At 37.7% G+C, this 21,865-nt stretch overlaps 1 long non-coding RNA gene across 2 annotated transcripts in view; it reads left to right on the forward strand.

The window, feature by feature from the left end:
* LOC121640952 overlaps positions 1–21,865 on the forward strand; it is a 96,686-nt gene that overhangs the window by 54,591 nt on the left and 20,230 nt on the right. For both annotated transcript variants that reach the window (XR_006010627.1, XR_006010626.1), the window contains exon 3: positions 9,516–9,652. This is a non-coding gene — a long non-coding RNA (uncharacterized LOC121640952). The remainder of the gene's footprint in view (positions 1–9,515; positions 9,653–21,865) is intronic.

Raw genomic sequence — 21,865 nt, forward strand, 5'->3', positions numbered from 1 at the left:
ATACATTTATTCAAAATCAAGAATGAGGTCAGACACAATTAAAACACGGACACTGTTCATAAGCTTCTCGCTGTTTGGAAAGTAAAAAAAATGAACCAGTTTAGACCATATACTGTATTAAAATTGATCCATTTTCCAAGTTATGAACTGCTGAAATATTCTCTTTCAAGGTGTTTCCTAATCACTTTTTTCTTCTGGGGTGGATTCAGATGTATGCAGGTTAACCATGCAAACCTTAAATCACTTAATTGATGTGTTAGATGGTTCAACTTCTGAGGCGCTCTGCACATGCACCTCTTTTGCCAATCCTCCCGAATGAAAATCATTAGATGAAAAATCCCCTAGATGAAAGAGCAGAAAGTGAGCCGGTGTAATATGACAACTAAATTGACGGCATTGGGCAGGCTAAGCTGACTGCTCTAAGGGTCTAATGAAAGGTTTCTTTGAGAGGCCATGTCAGCAGGTGAATGGAGGTGAAATATGTAGCCCCCCCAATCCGATCTACCCTTCTTTCTGTCTCTGGGCTGAAAAGAAAGCCTGTTTCTGCTTTGATAACCAGAGTTATTATTGACTCCACTGGTGGTCTGAGGCCTTTGCATGTGTGACACAAACACTTTTAATCTATCTATCTATCTATCTATCTATCTATCTATCTATCTATCTATCTATCTATCTATCTATCTATCTATCTATCCATCCATCCATCCATCCATCCATCCATCCATCCATCCATCCATCCATCCATCCATCCATCCATCCATCCATCTATCTATCTATCTATCTATCTATCTATCTATCTATCTATCTATCTATCTATCTATCTATCTATCTATCTATCTATCTATTTTATCTTCTAAAATGAAGAACCCATGTGACTTATTGTCTCACTAATTCTAGTATGAGCAGAAACAGCAGGTGGTTAAGTTGACCAGGAGGCAGTTCAAATTTTATGTTCATTTTTGAGGAAAATTCCATGCTCTAAAATAAGATGGCTATACTGACAAAAAAAAAAATTTAAATAAAATTTGAACATGAGAACAGAAAAAAGACTTCACCAGGAATGAAAGGTGCTGTGCTTTTTTCTCAATATTTCTGTGGTTTGAATGACATGATTTATTAAAAACAGGTAATAAACTAAATCACATTCTTACTGAGGGCAACTTGTTAATTAGATGATCTTTTTTATTACTATCATGTCTGAATGGATAGATTGTTAATTGCCCAAACTGCAGCTTAAGACAGAAATGGAATCTAACACCATCATGCATCAGGCCCCTGGGCTCATGAGAGACAATATGTTGTTCTAATATGCTAATTTTACATTACAGATTCAGTGAAAATGAGTGTGTGAGATGATCACACCATTAAAAGTTAGCATTAGCAATGTAGTATGCTAATAAGGTCAGATGGGACCATTCTGTTTGTGTAAATTAACTTCCTCTACTTCTTCATCGATAGACCTGGAAAGATCTTTGGCAGACTTTTGAAAAGATTTTCATTGGAAATACACAATATTTATGTGCAATTCACAGGCTGAAACATTAATATTGAAATATGGAGCGTAAGGAAAAAATCCCTGTTTATACAGCACAGTACAATTTACTTATTGTATTTCCTTTCTTGTAAAAAATTGTCCACATTCAGAGGATTCACAATAAATATTCATTATAAGGTAATATATCATTGAAAAGATGTTCACTATGATTGCAGTTTTCATTTGATATTCTAAATAGAAACATAGTTTATAAAAACTGCAGGTCAAGTCTTATTGAGACTGTAAGTGTTTACTATGCAGATGATCTGTGCACGTTTAGCTCTTAGACCTTTAAATGGAGGGTCCTCCTCATCAAAATGACCCCATGGGATGTTTTGGAACTATATATACTTTATATATATATATATATATATATATATATATATATATATATACATAGATTAATTCCATTGGTTGTGCGAGCACATATGTGTCAAGTGTAGAAATAGCATACTTTAAGAAGTTTTTTTTCAAATGCCAACATATTTAAGTCTGGACTCCTAGACTAACACAACCACGAAACAATTAAAGTTATTTGGTGAGGAGTTGTCATTGTGGATTAAATGTAACTCAAAAGTAAAAAAAAAAAGAAAAAATTTAAAAGAAAACAAGCAAACATGTGCTGGTCCCAAACACACATCCCATTAAATTTAAAGGTTAAAAGGTGCAGCAGAAATTGTGAACAATACATATCACATAATTTATTCATCCTTCATAAGTTATCCATCTTTTTTCTGTTTTCGAACTTTTGCATACTATACTACATTCAAATTTCTAAATTTAAGAGCAGTGGAACCATACTCTCTAAAGAAAAACAACAATATATCAGACTATTTTCCTGTAAGCCCTGCACTTGCACAGCATTTACGAACTGCTGAGTGACAGAAAACTCCCACAGATAAAAAAAATCATTATTATTATCCCTAGAATAAAATCATTATCCTTTCACTGAATGAAATTTGTCTCACATAAATCTAATATTTCTCTTTAGCCAAAGTCAGTATTAGTTATTCCACTACTATCCCCAGGCATGTTCTGGCTCCCTGGCTCCATAATCCAGGGCATGTTCTAAGATACTTAACCCAACAGCAAGCTTTGTTTTGGGGCTTTAGTCCAGCTCTACTCTTGGGAGGTCCAACAACTCTTCCAAACCCCCTCTAGTCATTTTTTTTTTCCGTGAAGGATTTTATTTTCAATCACATCGTCCCAATTCCCAGGATAATTAGTGGTCGCTACAGAGCAGTAACAAAAAGTGCAGAGCAACACAATGTTGTTTGGGAAAGTTGCAATGGTCCCCTGTGTGAGTGAATAGGTTTAAAACAGCAATATTAAGAGAAAGAAAAAAAAAGGTACAATACAATACAATAATTTTTAAACGTCATGCCCCTTTCCTCCACCTAACTTGATATGATTTTTGTCCAAAAACCTTATTATTACCACAGTTATGTTTGTAAACGTCCACTTGTGGTCAGGTGAGACAACGTCACTCATTGAAGCAGATCCCGAAAAATATTTTTTGTATGTTTAAGTGATGAAAAGCCCTCTAGTTGCCATAGATAGAAATAAAGAAGAAAATAATGTCATAGAACCACATAATCAGGTGCAGGAGCTGGAGTGGGACTAAAACGCTGGACTTTAAGGTATCTTCACACAGCGGAGCTTCTTTTAACTCTGCGTGTAACAGAAACAGAGACTTTGTGTTTATGGATTAACCATTTTAACCCAAAACATGGCCTATCAGTAAACCAAACCCTCAGCAAAGCAGGTAAACATCATAGCTCCTTAATGCACCATGGCCATTTTGTTGCATTTCTCAAAGCTCCCACATCTATAGGTTGTGTAAGAGGGTGAAGACAATATAAATGAGGATTTGAGACAATACAGTAAACTGCACTTCACTTAAGAGGCAGCTGTACAAACATATTTCTTCTCTATATTGGTTTATAAAAATAGCGATGTAAGGACAGACAACAGATGAAACTGTACATATTTAAAATCGTCTAGTGCTGCTTAGCAGCAATGTATAACTGTCCAGCAATAAACAGTCTGTTTTGAGGTTTAAAATAACCATGTTGCACTTGTTCAACTTTTATCTGTATGTGACCCCTGCAAGCACTGCTCTTTCTGTCTCCCTTTAAGGCATAATCTTGTCAGCATGAAGTCATTGTCTGAGCCAAGCCCCATGATGTAATTTCCTTCATAAACAAGTCCAGCTTCCTCTGGAGAGTCCATATCTGCGAGGTTTGTCATGTGAGTTTGCCCGTGAGACTTAAATTTGTTTAAGAGCTTTCTTCCTCCAACTTGCAGCTGAACTCAGTCATACTTTATTCTTAGTTTTGACAGCTTGTTGAATTAAGATGCATTGCATCCTCATCACCTGATTTTGTTAAATTCTGCAATGTGTGACAAGAATAGATTTCTGGTGTACAGCAGAACCTCAAAAGATAGGTTTACAGAGACAAATGTCATAAAATTTATCCTATATGTGTATATAATCACCTTGTCTCAGTGCAGGCTGACAAAGCAAAAGCAGCTGACTGGGTTTTCGGTGGAGCAATGTTTGATTTGCACACTAGTGTGGATCCACTGGACAATCACAGCTCACACTGATGTCAGTGCTATGGCATCACAAAATGTGGATTTTAACACAGCAGATTTATTCAAGCGGAGCTTGTATTTCTGTAAATCAGCAAAGTAAGGAGAATTAGCACAGTATGAAATGTTTTCCACAGGTTTTATGGAGTAAGGCAAAGCTATAGCCTGCCTGCAACAACATGGGCTGGGTTATTGTATTTAGCTAATGTAATCACAATCTTGATGAGCTTTAAAGCTGCTGCTTGCAGACATGGGGTGAGGTAGGGTGGGAGAAATATCCCTGTTTTCTCTGCCAAATCCCCTCCTTGCACTGTTTCTCATGGAAGGTTGATAGAGGTTAGGAGTTTAGAACTGCTACACACCCATGTGTTTTAACAGTTTTCCACCACATGTGTTATCAGCTGAGCCATGAATATGGGAGAGCCCCACAGGCAGAATGACATCACGCCCTGTGTAAAACTGGATGTATTTTTACACACGGGGGTGTAACTGGGAGACTGGAGGAAATGGGAGAGATTGCTGAAAACAGAAACTAATGGAAACAAACAGAAACACAGATACCATCCCTGCTTTTTCAGCTTGAGCCTCACTTTTGGCTTTTTATGCACAGTTCAGAAAATAAGATATAGTATTTAATAGTTTCTGAAAAATATAGCGCTATAACACAGAATATTTCAAAACAATAAAGGAAGGTCTAATAATTCCTCACAAAAAAAAAAAAAAACTTTAGTACTTCTGTATCAATCAGCTGTTTTATGCTGTAATGTTTTGAAGAGAAAAGTCTGATGCATGTGCTTTGAGTTTAGCAAGATTAAACAAAAAGCTTGTGACAGAGTGACATAATTCATAGTTTATCAAACTGGGGTGTAACTGGAAAATAGCAGGGAATCTTTGGAAATGACTGAACATAAAAACGTCTGAAAACAATGGAAACATTGATGGCTATAGTTTTTTTTGGGTGAAAAGGATGATGATATGCTGTAATTCACTCACAGTAGAAACCTGAGCATGTTGAAGTAATTGCTTTTGACAGGAAGACAAACAGTGATCTCAGTGTCTCATCAGCACTGAGTAGAGCAACAGAAGATGGACAGCCTCTTCAGTGGTGGGGCCTGCAATTTAGACTTCTCAGAAGGATGTGGGCTTTGTGCACCAAAGCATGGGTAATGACACTAGATCACCCCGGTAATTGTTCTTAGGAGTTCCTTTCAGCATATCCTGTCCCTGCTGAGGGTGAAGTTCCAGCCTGTTCTGACCACCAACATGCCACATGTACATGTTAAGATTCCTTTGCTTTAGTTTGCAGGGTCATCCTATAAGACCTATAAAGGTCTCTCCCCGACAACTGAAATCAAAGCTGTGAGATTTGTTCTATGCAACTTTTGCAGCAAATTCACGTGGATGCTATGCATTAACGCCTGAAGTTGGGCAAGTTTGAAGTTTGAGTTGCAGTGACCATCAGTTATGAGATCAGACACAACACTATTTGATTAACTGCTGCTTAAAAAGCTGCACTATTAAAACGCAAGATATGCTAGAAAAGCAAAAGACACAGGATTCAACTTGACAAATGCAAGACCTTATCACATCTGAAGTGAATAAGATGCATCAAATATGTGCACTCTTGCTCAACCCCGAATGGAGGAGCTTGTGCAGAAAAAGGCACTCTCTCTGATTTGTGTTTAAGATAAATGTGTATTTTGCCAAAACATATTTTTCCCTAAGTAGTTTCAGTGGCTAAACCAACTAAATAGCAACTGCAAATGAAAAAGGCAAATAATAATAATAATATGTAAGAATAACAGACATTTAAGTCCAGTGATGACATTCAAAATAAGATCTTCTGTCTGGAACAATCATTATGTGAATGGTAAATGTGGTTGTGTAATTAAAAAAAAAAAAAAAAAAAAGATTGTATGTTTAAATCATTTTCTTTAAATTGCTATCACCTTCTTGTTGAGGCATTTTTCATTTCATAATGTGAACAAAATAAAACTCTTTGGCTGTGTAAGGAAATAATTTGTCAGTGAAAATTGTAATACCACCATATAATCTAATAATTAAATATAAACATAATTTTGTCTCAGCTATAAAGCACATTTATGTTATTAATATTTATAGGTACATTAATAAGGAAATTTAAAAATGAAAGTTGGCTGAACTGATGTGAATTTGCTCTTTCCAACACCACCAAGCAAAAGGTGGTGAGCTTCTCGTGTGGTTAAACTAAAAGCAAAGATTACATCATCATTACCATCAACACCATGACTACTATGCTCACCAGGACCCTCATGAGCACCACTGCCGTCATCATCATGTCTCCAATAGCTCAGTGCAGTAGCACAATGACTCTGAGATTCAAGACCCAGTTGGAAAAATGACTTCATTCTTTTTTTTCCCTTTTATAACCATAAACAAGTGATATGGCTGAAGAGCAGGGATGTGGTTCTAAATGATGTGATGTGTTGGCATCTGTGCGGGAGTCGTCAGCTGCTTTCCTGTCCGCATCTCACAGAGGAGTTGACATCATTCACATTATGCAGAACAATAGCTGGCATCCCTAATCCTTTGACATAAAATTGACATTTATCTAGGAGGAAAATATATGACAGGAATGGAAATATGTAGCCATTCTACAGAAATCATCAGCTGTGTACTGGAGATGAACAGAGGGGATTTAACTTTTTTTTTTTTTTTTTTTTTTATCAGAACAGCAGAATTGCCAGAGACATGGTTCATGAACAGAAACTATTAGGGTTCAAACATTCTTCTTTAAATGCTTTCACATTTATGTGATGTTACAAGTGGAAGATCACTTTATTGCCCTCTGGAGTGTAACTTTAGTTTGCTTTTCTAGCTAAATGACATAATATTAAAACAATGGCAGCTCAGTGTAAAACTTTAAACCATATAAAGGGGAAAATGGCAAAGTCCAATGCATTGATACACTTTTGACAAGCGGCAACCTCTGGCGGTGAAATGTGAAGCCTATGTGAAAGTGCAAAAAATTGCAATTTACCCCTCATCCACTAGGAGCTGGCTCCAAAACTGAGCAAATCCCCATAGACTCCTATGTTAAAAAAGGCCAACTTCACAGCAGAAATAAACATGTTTAAAGCCTGTTAGAAAAAATCAATTTTAAGATTAATAGGTCAAGTTTACCTTCATGACAAATATAAGGGGGTGAATTTTTTTCTAACTCATCTTTTTGGATATTATTTAATCTTGAAATTCAGCATAATTAGGGGTGTGTCCTTTTGATATATAGATATCCAATATCCGCAGCAAGAAGGGAGAGTGTAGCACAAACGTGGTTTTTAGCTGGCTAACAGTGCGCCTTAGCTTTAGCCCACCTACCTTCATTAGCCGGTTAGCTCACATTAGATCCAAGTTGGCTCAGTTAGCTCTTTGATACAGGTAGCTCGGAGTTTGACATCAATCATCCAACCCTATGCTCACAGCCCCCCCTCTCAGCTAGACCACTTTGTATATTTTTGTATGTTCCGGGAGCAACGGCAGGCGTGACGCTGCCAAGATTGTGATGGTAGGAACCGCCCAACGAGCTTCACTTTTGCTCTTTAGAAACCTACGGGTGACGTTATCGAGGCTCTGTCCATCTTTTATATACAGTCTATGACTTTGGAGTTTCAGCATTGTTAAACCAAAGATAAACAAGCTAGAGGCTAAATAAATCACAGTGGCCAGGTAAGTATCAACTGTCTCAAATAGTTGGGTGTAAAACTGCTGGCTTAGTATCCTCAACATGACAGCATGGTGGGAAATCCTGATCACAGTGTAAGAAAAGTGTGTTTGTTCACGGTCAGTGTTTTTCTAAGCACACCAAGAGAAAGCAAGCTTGTGTGTGTGTTTGTGGTGGATGATGAGCTACTGTGAAAAACAAACCAAAAAAAAAAAAAAAAAAAAAAAAAACTAATCTACCTAATTTCAAAGACACATTCATTCACACACTCATAAATAAAGTTGTGCTGTTTCTACAGAGAACTGATATTAAGATGTCAAGATCTCACTCACATGTATGTGTCAGTCGGTACAGGGTGTATTGTGCACACATACAATACTGACTGTGAACCACCACCATTAATTGATTTTTATAAAGAATAACTTTAATCATAGAAGACAAAGTGTGGCACTGGAATAATGCACAGTGTTTGTCCACATCTGTGTTTAGTTTTATGAATTTGCTTGTGCTTTTATCTTTGGCCACCAACCAAACTTTTAGTGTTGCTCCTCTAATGGCCACTAGATGCTGGGTTAAAAAGTATCTTAACAGTCACTATACTGAATTGTGAATGATAAATCATGCCCAAACTGTACTGAATCACTGATACAACATGAATCATTCAGACAGTTGAGAGCCATAGCAATGAGAGCAGAGTTTGGCTTCCAAATACTAGCGGTACACAACCTGACTCAGCCCTCAAGTAGGTGACAGCATCACTGTATGAATAATGAAATTTGATGCCTCATGTGCTCTTTATACTTAACACTCTCTTTAGTTGGCTCCTTAGGCACATTGCTTGCTCTGTGACTCAACTGAGTTGTGCTAATGTCTGTAGAGAAAACACTGCATTGTTATGAATTCAATGAGTTAATGGATCTTCTAGCTAAATCATTAGTTAAATAAACCATGTGTCTCATTAGGCAGTGTGTAACGGCCCAAATGGAGGATTTTATAGCAATATGTTGGAGTCACACACTTGTGTAATTAGTCAGTAAATTGTGGCCTGTCACCCACAGCAAACAGATGAACATATTATTTCTGTAACAAGTTCTTTACAGAGCAGATTTATTAGTACTATGCTCAGCACACAGCTTGTAGGAACCTACACTGTCTCACCCAAGGAGGCTTCAGCAGGGAAAGACCTGGGGAACATCCTACCTGCTGGTCAGGGGACAACCGTTCAACTGAGCCATGGCTGCCCCTTCCCATTGAGAAAAAATGTTTATTGTCCATATGATATTGTGCTCTCTCAGGTGGATTTGATCCTCAGATAGTTATGGGCACATGGTGTTAGAGCTAAATTAAAATGCCTAATGAAGGCAGCTTTTCAGTGTGACTGGGAGCATCAACTGAAGCACTCACCTAATCAGTTTTGGAATCAATTTCAACACACAATGACAGCCACACTGTTAGACTTGTCTTCTCTCCTCTGGAATGTCAACTCTTCCTTGTTTATGCAGTTGCCATAAAAACACAATCAGCCACAAGTCAACAGTGAATGACTCCAAACAAGCTGGATTATTGCTCTAATTAAGCTGTAATAAGCCCTTATTAAACGGCCGCAGGCCTCGTTAGGCGCTTCATTAAGCCATTTCATCTTTTTACTCCTTCATTAAGTCTCCTTTCTTCTCTCTTTTTTCTCAGGGAGTGTGGGAGTAGTGAGGTCTGGGAGATCACGACCTTAATTCTCTCCAAGACAGACTATCTAATTAACACTGGAGAATTCCTCAATGACTACAGACCTCTACAAAAGGAATGCACTGGGAAATTGTATTGCACAGGTAAGGCGCTATTCGAATGTGTGTTTTAGGTACACTAATAACCTCTTATGTTTAAGAGACAGAGTTCCATGCCTTTATGATTTAATTAAATGAATATTAAATGCATAAAAACATGGAAAAATAACTAATAAAATTTGCCAGTCTTTGGGAAATTACTCTTAATGAATACCAGTGTAATTAAATGAAATAAAAGATGTTTTTGTAATTTTTTCATCAACATAAGAAAAATACAAGCAAAGCAAATTACCAAATACATTGCAAGGACAAGAGTTCTGTACAGAATTTGAAGATAAAAGTATTCATTTAGTCAAACTCAGATATAACAAGTAATGACCTGCGGGTTGGACCATCCAACCCAATTCAGTTCAACTGGTGTTATACGGAGCTATGCCTACAGGCTGAGGTCTGCATGAACTCTGTAGGAGCACGCTCCAGTGAAGGCTATCAGACCTTGCAATGATTTCTGCACCACAGTGCTTTTAAAAAATTATTTAAATTATTTAATCTGACACTTGATTTGAACTTCACACTTTATGATTAAAGAAGGTCAATAATGTTTCATTATTGCAAAAAGCAGAATTTTATGTGATTTGTAAGGGGAAAAGATGTAGACAAAAATTTTAAAAAGCAATCATTGGAAGTTTTCAGTAATAGGCTATATATATATATATATATATATATATATATATATATATATATTTATACACATATAGGGGTCCTGCTGTGATTTGTATCTCACACCCTGTTCATAATTTCTTTCATCACATTCATGGCCCCTAAATGATCAGACCTGTGTCTCCAACATCTGTATAGCAACGATTTAGAGAAGACATCCTTTGCTTCTATTTGTCGTTTTACTCTCCCTAGATATCTGAACCTGATCATGCTGGATTAAATGTGTTCATCTTCATAGATGTGTGCATGGCTGTCTCATGACTAGTAGATTTTACAGCTGTGTCACTAGCAAACTTCATTTTTACTAACAAGTAAAATAAAGGCAAATAATATCTAAATGAAATCAGCTGCTGTTATAAACATATTTCATTCTTCAGCTTCATGTGACAGTGACATGGATCTGATTGGCATAAGACTAATTGATGTAGCTAAATACTTTAGCTAGTGCATCTAAAAACAATACGTTTGGGTAAATTTGTGCCAGTGTGAACTGTGAACTGCTAGATTCCTACTTTTCAACTCAACAATAAACAAATGCAACAAGCAACAGAAAAGCCAATCAGCCGACAGCCGTCATGATTCACAACAGGAGAGGGAGGGGGAGAGGAGGAGACTGCCACGATACGCTATACAGCTACAGAGACGACCGGAACAGTAACGTTTGTGCAACACTGCATCAAAAGTTTGTTTTTTAAATGCAGGAAAAGTGCAGATGTTGAACCCTCTTCCCACAAAAAGTGTGGGTGTTAAAACATCCTCATCCCCCACCGGTGTGACGCCTTCAAATCCATCCATAGAGTGAGCCAGCTCACCTTTAGACACCTCCATGTCTAACTGTCAGAAATGATGGATGCAGTGAATGTGTTAAAAAAAAATTGAATGCAATTAATTACATCAATTAATTACATCAATTAATTACAGCCATTAACACATTCTTTTTTGACAGCCCTAATATTATACTGAGGTATTTTTCTGCTGTTTATAAAATACATTCATTAAAATGTACACTATTTGCGACTGTATATGTCTCATTGTGACTGTTACTTTAACAAGACTACAAATAACAATCAAACATACTGAAAGTTTAAAGTAGCATTTCTAATCTTTGGCAGGTTTTCTCAGTGTGGTATTCCCTAACAACAGCTAATTTAGCATTTTGCACCCCACCTGTGAGCTCTCTGCAGCGAGTAAAAGTCAGTCTGATGTTGACTCCTGCTTTCGCTTGGTCTGTCACTTTCTCTGTTTCTTTTCCTCTCTTCCTTCGATAATGTCCTCTTGGGTTTCTTTGCTGATTCAGCCATGGTGTGCATTCAGAATGTGAAACTCAGCTGTAATGCAATGTTCCAGACTGAAAAAAAAAGGAGTTTAACTTCTCAACCTTAGGACGTTGCAAGGCAATGACAGATCCAGGAATGTACATCATAAATGTCACTGTGCCATCAAAACAAGAAACACATGCTTTTAAGGTCAAAAAGTTACATAGTGCTATTTTAATAAAACACCACGCATTTTATAGGACAACAAACTGCTTTTTCTAGTTTTCCAACAGCAACCACTGATGCTTTCAGTTGAAGCTTGACATTTAAGACAGGTAAAATCAAAGAGAGCCAGAAAGGATGGAAGCTGACTTGGTGGAAATCTGTTTAATAAAAAAAAATAAAAAAGTGAAATATTCAGATTAAATAAACGTGTGCCCTAAAATTAAGAAAGTTTCAAAACTGTGTGGGAATGGCCAGGTAAAAACAGTCTGGATGTCTGTTTTATGCAGCTATTTTTGTTTTGTTTGTTTGTTTGTTTTAAAGATACAGATTCAGCAAAGGTGACCAATAAATAAATTATTTACTTTCTATCAGAAGTCACAAATGTTAAAATATGGTATTGGGCCAAACATATATGAACAACTAACATTACACCCTCATGAACTAGCTACTACTTGAATAAAATTAAATAAACAAACCTAATAAAAATAATCCCATTTTTAATCCCATTATTTGATCTGTACGCGTCAGACGATTTATATGCAAAAAGCCTTTTTGAACATGGAAATGATCATATCTGTGAGGTAAAGCATAAAACGAAATAGTTGCACAATACAAATGTTATTGAAATTTGTAATGTAGAAATTATCATTTTAAATGCTTGATATTTGTGTGGATTTTAACATACATTTGCAGGTACTCAGAGTTACTCACAAAATGGTTTATGATAAATGGTCTGTATTTATATAGCACTTTTACTGTACCTGGAACGATACCCAAAGGGCTTTACGTTATACACTGATGGCGGAAGCTGCCATGCAAGGCGTTCAACCACGACCCATCAGGAACAATTAGGGGCTCAGTGTCTTGCCCAAGGACATCTCAACATGAATCCGACTTGGCCGAGAATCGAACCAGCAACCCTCGGGTTACGAGACGACCGTTCTACCTTGCTGAGCCATGCCGCTTGCTTTTAAATCAAGGATTACATATTTGTAATCAATATTGAGCTTAATTTTTCTTCATATTAATTGATTTCATTAATTCTGCAGCATGCAAGTTTAACAGCGTTGATAAAACTATGTTGTAAATGTATGAAATGAGAGTTGCATGCTAACTAATCTTTCAGAATGCACAATATATTTGGAGTTGTACATTTACAGATTTTAATAGTTTAATGGAGAATTTGAATGAAATATTTCTGACTTTCCTTTGTTAGGAAGTAAGAAGAGTTCAACTGAGACAGCAGTTGGCAAATGTTAGCTTCTTAACATGATCAGGAGGTCATGTTTAGTTAACATGAGCTGCACAGCCACCTCAGCACACCACAATAAATACATGCCTACATTTCAATAGGCTACGTCTCGTAAAGGAAGCAGTAAAAATTTAAAAACATTCAAAAAGATGAGGAACTATATTTATTACAAGAACAATGAAACATACAAAACACTTCATTGGATCTGATGGAAGATCTACACTGAAGCATCTGAAAAGAGTAAAAAGTCCTGAATGTCCTGACTGAATGTCCGACAGAACAGAACTCCTAATGACAGCACATCAAAATATGGTGGAGGGAAGCTGTTTATTTTCATCTGCACATGGGAGTTTCAACTAAATCCGTACCGCTGCCTTTAAAATCACACATTTATTGCGTCTGTTTCCAGTAACCCTTTCTGCATGACTTCATGGGTGTAGGCTACCACCTCACCTACTCTCACCATCCCGTTTATCTTGCTCACATATTGCAAATGCAGCCATCTTTACTTCTGCTTACATAAAGCCCAATGTCCTTTACATCCAAGACACGTTCAGCCAGAAGCACATCAGCTGGAAAAGTTTCTGCAGAAGTCCACTGTTCTCTGGGACGTGTATATCCAACTTATTCACTACACTACACTAAGATGGAACCGCAGGATGAAAATCCACTGGTTAATCTCCTTCTTGTACGTTGATCACAAAGCTGCTGCTGCTGCTGAGTACATAGCAACACAACATTTCACCCTGAACCTAAAAAAAATGTTAAAGATCATGTTCAGTAACACCTGCATGTTGTTGGCGTCTGCTGTTCTGGGGGAAATTCCCACTCTGGTCTGAAGATTGCGATGTGAACCTCATACACATGGGCCTTCTTCCAGTTTCACGTGCCAATAAACAGCACCTGACAGAATGTTTTGCAGTAAGCAATGCAGAAAGTTATACCCCTGGGAGTCCTAAAGGACAGATGTCTTGGTTCATCCATCATGATGCTACTTGTTATAATGATAGAGGATACTTTTTTCCCTTGAAGGTGGACAATTAAGTACTCATATCACAAATTTGGGTATTATTTTTGGTGATTGTGATTGCAGATGTGCATGCTGACAGTGATCAAATACTGAACTGGTAATAGTTGGAAACAGAACCAAAATGAACCTAAAATTTTTAGTCAAGGATGTGAGTGTGTGTAGGTTTGTGTGTATGTGACCCAGGTATTATTCGTGGGAACCTAGATCTGTTCACACAGTCTTGTTATGAAGAGGAAAGATTTTTTGATGATATCTTTGGTTGTGTCACACCTGTGCTGAAACAAATTTGTAGACATAAACTTGGAGGAAAAAAAGTCTAGTAGTCCAACAAAGAAAATACAACTGAATTGTATTAGTGGAAGCTTGTTTGTATGATATAGCTGCTGTAATGACCACAGCACAGGACGTAACAGAGAGGATCAATTGTAGAAGAACTGCAGTTGTGGGTTGTAGCTGATGATTTAGAGTGTATTGTCACTGTACAGTTAACATACATCATACTCAAAGTCAAGCCTGAGTTCATTAGATCCATGCAGCACAAAGTAACTTGCAATTAACTTGTAGGATTTCTGGAATCATTATTTAATGTCCTCTGAAATCATGGAAATACAATTGCCTGTATGTTTAAGTGGAGAACGATAATGTGAGTTTGTGCATGCACATGGCCATGTGTTTGTATGTTTACTACCAGTCTGGACCCTGCTGAGCTAACAGATGTTCATGACATTGACAAGCAGAAGCTACATGTCCAAAATAATCCACTGGTGTGTTTATGTGTGTGTATGTGTGTGTGTGTGTGTGTGTGTGTGAATGGAAATAAGCATCCTTTTAGGAGTCAGAAAAGCTGTCCTTCACCTGTCTCTGTTGTATCAACATCTCTCTCTCTCTCTGTGTGTGTGTGTGTGCGCGGAAGTCTCCACCTTCAGCCAAAAAATGACTGAGCTTCCTGAAGCTTCTCCAGATGTTATAACCCCAGGATTCACCCTCTGCCTCGTTCTGTCTTTGTCTCTCTTCCTGTCTTTAGCTTTTCTGGATTTCTGTGAGCTCCAATAGTCTGTCTCTGTCAAGCTGTTCCTGTCTTACTTGCCCCAGAAATGTACTCACATAGACTGGAATAGATCAGATCAGACTGATACAAACATATGATATGTTGTATACACATACTGAACAGACACAAGTTCAGTCATCTACAGGAACACACACCACAAACAGTTGAGCTGTCTGAGGATGTAGATAAACACAAACCCACAGTCAGACACACAAGGAAGTGCAGGTTTGGATGTTATGCAAAATAGTAACTCCTGCAAACACATGATATATACACAAGCACACTTTTATGTCAAGTGATTAGTTACACAATTATAGCTAAAAGTTCCACTGGAAAGCAGAAGCTTAACCTTTTAGTAACTTTATGTGGGCAGAAATGAAACTTGTGAAACACTACTGTTAAAGAAAAAAAAAAAAAAAAAAAACTGACTGTAGATGTTTAAAATTTTGTAGTTTCATTTTAAAAATATTTCAAGAAACTTATATTGCTTAACTGAAAGCAACATTTATCCTAATGCATTTGACATTACATAATTATGGCTGTAATTGGTGCACAATTTTGGTAAAATTCAGTCAAATCTACATCTGCAAATTTGGAGGAGACCTTTGAGTAATGTTAAACCCACAAGACGTTGTCTGCTGAGCAAGTCAGCCCTCAGCTGAGCGTCTTAATTGGCTGTAATTAGAGCCGTTGTCTACTTCATGAAGACAATCAAAGCCCTGCAATTACAAGACCTCGGTCACCAGCCCCTGGAGCAGAATTTCAGACTGAGACATCATACACCAACAAACACACACATATATTATGTGGGCATTCACCCACACACTTCCTGTGTGTTTCATGTAAGACAGTCGTTCTTCCTTCTCTTCTGTTTGGAGAGGAAGTGCGGGTCTAATGACTTTTCCTATGCGTCACAAACACTGCACGTGGGAGGCAAACAGCTGCGCTGCACATGTGTGCATGTGAGAGCCTTTGCATCTTGTATGAGTTTGTGAAGGGCTTGACACATATAAGTTTTGTTATGTATTTGTTCGAGGCTTTGTGTGTATTTACGAGTTTGTGTGTTTGAGAAACTTCACATTGAATCACTTGGTGTTTCAGAAAAAACGATATGTGTGTTTACAGGAAATTTGCACACTTTTGAGCATTTTTGGTCAGCCTCTGAAAAATAAGCCAATCTCTGAGGAATTCTGCTTCACTTTGTGCATTTGATGTGGCATTGTGCACTTGTGAGGATTGTATGCGTGAACAGTTTGTGTTTGCAAGTGCTTCTGACTTGTTTCTTGTAAACAGAGCTTCCACTGAGACCTCACACAGGTTGTAAAAACAACTCAACTTTTTCTTTATATCATCCTTAATCAATATTTTATTTCTTGGGAGAATTAGTGTGTACCAAGCTGGGATTTCAGTCAGAATTTGTTCTAATAATCTACCATGCAGTATTTATGATCGTTGCTGCTGCTAGCAGCCACCAGTGTGTGGTACTGCATTATTTTAAAGCTTTCAAGCAAATTCTACCCAGAAATCACTAAAGAACATATCACAATTGAACTCTATTTTTTTGTACCATTTTAAAGTTCCATGAGAGTAGTAATACAAAAAAAAAAAAAGAAGTTAAAGTTTCAGAGGTCACAGACATATGTTTGCAGTTACAGGTAGGCCCATATGGACACTGTAACAATTGTTGGTTTGTCAGCCGACTGCCCAACAAATTAGGGGTTTGGGTTTTACAGTGAATGAATACACAGTCATTTTTATTGGGTCAATGGCCTTTGCTGAGCTTTTCCTCAGTTCAGCAGTCTTTACCTTTACTACATTGGTAGCATTGCCAACATCTCTTTGCTCTATTTTATCCCATATAAACACCCACTCAAGGTTCCCCTTTTCCTATAGTTTTCTCTCTTAGTCATATTTTGTTCTGTAAACGAAAGAAGCTTTCTACTTGTGTATATATTCTTATATGTCAGAAACTTTGTTGAAAGCAGAGCATAAGACATTTGGAGTATGTATTTTCTCTCTTAACTTTTCAGTAAGAAGATTGTGGACATTCACATTTGGACATTGCAAATGGTAGCAACCGTTTAACAAAAGGTGTGGCCTGGGTGTAACATTGCTACCAGGAGCATGTGAAAGAAATTAGTTTCTCTCCCTCATGTCTTCACTCCACTGCTCATTTTGGCTTTCCATACTGACTCTCTTTCAGCTCCACGTCATCAGCGCTGAGGCTGCCGTTGCAGCTGAGTTGAACTCAGTTCAGCTGAGGTCAGACAGACAGTGTTTGTGGCCCTGGGGATATACAGACTCAAGCACCAAAATAAGTTGGAGAGATGTCCTGGTATTTTCTCTCTCTTCTCCTACACTGAAGCTTGAGAAGGGCTCTTGGAAAACTGACAATAGAAAGAAAGAAAGAAAAAAAAAATGCAGAAACACTGCTACTACTGCTCCTAGTTCTACTGTATGACTTAAACTCCTGCCATTACTACCTATCAATACTTTTGCTGCTACAACTATTTCTAATCATTGCAATATTACTCTCTCTTAGTAATTTTTGCTTCTCTTTATCTCATTCCATGTGGACATGGAATATGAGATGGCATACTTAAAAACTACATCACTGACTTAATGAATGAAAATCCGACTGATGCAGCTGATTTAACAGCTATGTTTCGTGGTGCCTCAATTCTATATAATCTTGACTATTTGTTTAAACTTATTTGGCTTTCCCTGACAAGTTAGATCTGAGTAAATAATGAGCCAGCCAAATGTGGAGCATGGGGTGGGGGCACAGTAAGGCAAAGTACACGCACAGTCAGACTAAACCCTGAAGTCATGGGCAGGAAGCTGATATTTTCCCAGACTTTACTCTTTTTTGGAGTCTGATCCAAAGGTTTTTTAGCTTCCTCTGAGCAGCTAATAATACAAGAGAGCTATTGTGTAACATGTCGTTTCCCTCCGCCTGATTTAGCAAGATTGAAGGCGTTTGCATGCAATCTTTCCACTCCCAGTCTGATTAGGTAGAGTTTTAACTGCCATCAGATTGGGTTGTCACACCACATCATGATAATGTACTATTAAAGTCTGGTACAAATGAACATGTCTAGCTTGTAGCCACTGTTCAGTTTTCCATTTCTTGATCTGTTGGTAACAGCCACTTCTTTTTAGTTGTGCTGCAAGTGTATAAAAAGCTGGTTTTAAAACTGTAATGGATGTACAATTAGATTAAATCACAAATGCAGCACAAATCAGACTATGGCAATGTATAAGGTGCAATATACTATAGACCATGGGGTGGCCAACGTCGGTCCTCGAAAGCCAAAATCATGCAGGTTTTCCTAATTTCCCTGCTCCAACACACCTGACTTAATCTAATGAGTCATTGAGCAGATCCTTATAGGCTGTTGGATCCATTTAATTTGAGTCAGGTTTGGATTGTGGCTCTCGAGGACCGACGTTGGCCACCCCTGCTATAGACATTTGATACAAGCTCTCCATTTTATTTTTCTCCCACAGTATCTATATTCTTTGTCTTTCATTCAGCACATTCATGAAGTCCAGTTTAAATTTCTGAATTGCTACAGATGTGTTTATGGTACTTTACCTTCCTAAATGAGTTTGTTGACCTCACAAGATTTCTGTGTTAACGCACAGAAATGTGCAGCTGCGGGCAAACAGGCCTGGCAATTATCCTGGAAGAATGTTTTGGATTATAGCTGTTTCCAGTACAAATGATTTGTTTAAAGATTATATGAAACCAATTTTACAATCACATTATGTTACATAAAAGCACAGGTAGATTATTTGACCGCATCACTACAATGTCTAAGGTTGCTAGAGGATTTTGGCCTCAGTTATCTTTGAATTAATTTTATATGAATGCAATCTGATAATAGTTACAGCAAAAGTGCCTCTCTGAAATCTAATGGTCATACATCTGGTTGTAATCTGTGGCTATAAACTTAAAAATTGAGGTCATAAACCATATTCCTTAGATCAAGTTTTAGTTCCAAATGCTTTGAGCCAGAGTTTGTCTTTAAATCATCCTTTTACTTTTAAAGCCATCTGGAAGTCTACCAAAGCTTGACTAAGACAAAGCTGAGCAACTGTATTAGCATTTTTTAGATTAAAAATGATCCAGACTGGCAATGTGTCCTGTGGGATGAGACTGCTTTTTATTGGAAACTGTGTTGGGAGGAGTGTTCATAAATGTGAATGCTGAATGTAAGATTAAATTACTTTTTAAGATGGATGCTTTTTGTGGTGTACTTGACACAGGCTATTGAAAAATATATATGGTCTTACAAATGCAACATTAACCCTGGCCTTGCTTCAGTATTCACCTCACACCTTCTCTTGCATCAACTATATGTGCAGAGTTTTTTGTTACATTTTATTACCACACAGACTTTCTCCTATTGTTCACTTTTTCTTTAAGATATATTCGATCAATAGTGGATTGGACTATTAGATATGTGATCACGACAGCGTTTCTTTTTGAGAGTTGTCCCTAAAAAATTAAATCTTACCACCTACACGATACCACATTAGTGAGACAAATCACTGTGTATCCCAGCTTACCCTTGATCATCACCACAGGCAAAGCACTCTCAGCCTGACTAGCAGGCTGACTAGTTTGTCTTTTTTTTTTTGTCTCTGTGTGTGTATGTGTGTGCCTCCATGAATCCATATAATTTAGTCTAGCTTCAGGCCTGCCTTTCTGTTTGTCTCCATGTTTGGCTGACCATGCATTTTTCATTTTATCAGCAAGTCTATCAGTTTAAGTGTGTTTGTGTGTGTCCATGGGTGAAATGACCACTGGGCTTCCTGCCGTGTTGACCACATGCTCAACTCCATTCTCTTCCATTCTGGTGTCCCCCTTTACTCCACTTGATTGCTCTACCTTGACCTGCCATGCTGTTCTGTCTGGCCTGGCTTCTCATTTTGTTTTGAATGGTCATGTTTTTCTGGCTTTTCCATCTTTTGGCATTCAGGGGTCCACAAGGAATACTCGCTTGTAAGATTGGAAAAATTAGGAAAAAAAAATAAATAAATAAATAAACAAGGTAACCAATATTTGCAAATTTCAGCAGAAATGTAAAGTTTCATAGTCATATGTTTTTGTCTAGAGTGTATCAGGAGCTGAAAATCTGGGAATCAAAATATGACTCAGTATCATGTAGCACCCATTCACTAAACTAATATTACAATGAGCATCCCATAAAAGTAACTTACAGTGTCACAGTAACAGTGTCCCATTAACACACCCTGTGTGCACACTAACTGACAAAGAGCAGTCTAAAACTACTAATCTTGAAGAAGTCTGGACCCCAAATGTGTTAGTTTACAAGTTATGGTACTTTGATGTTAGTTCTGAGAATGACAAGCTAACACTTTCATGATAATCAGGATGTGCGACACCCTGTGTCTACCTGATGTCAGCTCTCTTTTGTCTTCACTCATTGCCATGTTCTCAAGTTGTCAGAGCCAATAAGATCTAATTTTTCTTGTCCGGGAGTTGTTAGTGCAAATTCCTGACCTACAGGCCATATTGCTGGTTAAAGTCGAGGGTGGTACATGTGTCTGTGTGTGACTTTACCTGTAAGACACATTTTGTGTCCATGAATCTTTTACTTTCTTAATAACACGTTATAAATCGGGTATAACCATTGCTATTTGCTTACATCTGCTATGAATGTCTCTTTTTTTATTAATCTACTCATTTCTGGGGTGTCAATAGTGGCTTTGGATAATTACATAACATAAAAACATAGAGGATTTGGGACAGAGAGTGTTTTTGTTTTACCTTCTTCCTCCCTCTGTTTTAACAGTTTATAATGGATGCCAGGAAAAGGTGGCTTGGCTGTGCAGTACTTGCGGAAAAATGAGAAGACAAAAAGGTTATGATCTTTGTGATCCCATTACTTAATGGCATCTTTAACTGCATCTGTTTACTGATTGAAACAGTCCATGACAAAGTGACCATGAAATCCTGAATGCATCTTATAGATATAGAGATCCACTCAGAACAATTGAAACAAGTTTTTGCACCTCTCAGCCAGGCCGTAAGCATTCACTTGTACCCTCTTTAAACTTTCTTCCAGACTGGTTTTAAAGGGCAGACACTAGTAAAACTCCCCAGCTGTCTGTTCTCTCCTTCTTTCAGTAAACCTAGCCAGCTGTCTGCCCTCCACTTTGACCTTATTTTGATGAACAACATTGTGTGTGCATGTCTGTGTATGTGTGTGTGTGTGAGTGCTTGCATATATATGTGTGCATATATATGTCAGTGGGTTTTTATTGCAACCTTTGGCCTTTTGAGACTGACAAGCTAAATCTATCCACCCTGTCTCTCTCTAGATCTCGTCCCCTTTTCTTCTCCATGTTTCCTGACTGATAGCCTGTCAGTGAGCTGAGCATTTACACACTGTGTGTGAAGACGGGTGGTTGTCTGAGGGCGCTGGGAGACAGGCGGGGATAGAGGGGCATGTTCAAGTGTGTTTTTGTGTAGGTGAGTCACAAAGGAAGACACTGTCCAGACTTTTCAAAAATAACAACGTATATAGCTTTAGCTGTATATAGTATTTGGGTGTGTGTGTGTGTGTGTGTGTGTGTGTGTGTGTGTGTGTGTGTGTGTGTGTCACTGGAAAAAGTATCTGGTAATTATTTAGTCAGGCTTTGACCTTTGACCCATTCCTTTGACCTTCCACATCCTGTTCAACTGGGGAGATGG

Source organism: Melanotaenia boesemani, chromosome 6 (assembly GCF_017639745.1).
Source record: "Melanotaenia boesemani isolate fMelBoe1 chromosome 6, fMelBoe1.pri, whole genome shotgun sequence".
Lineage (NCBI taxonomy): Eukaryota > Metazoa > Chordata > Actinopteri > Atheriniformes > Melanotaeniidae > Melanotaenia > Melanotaenia boesemani.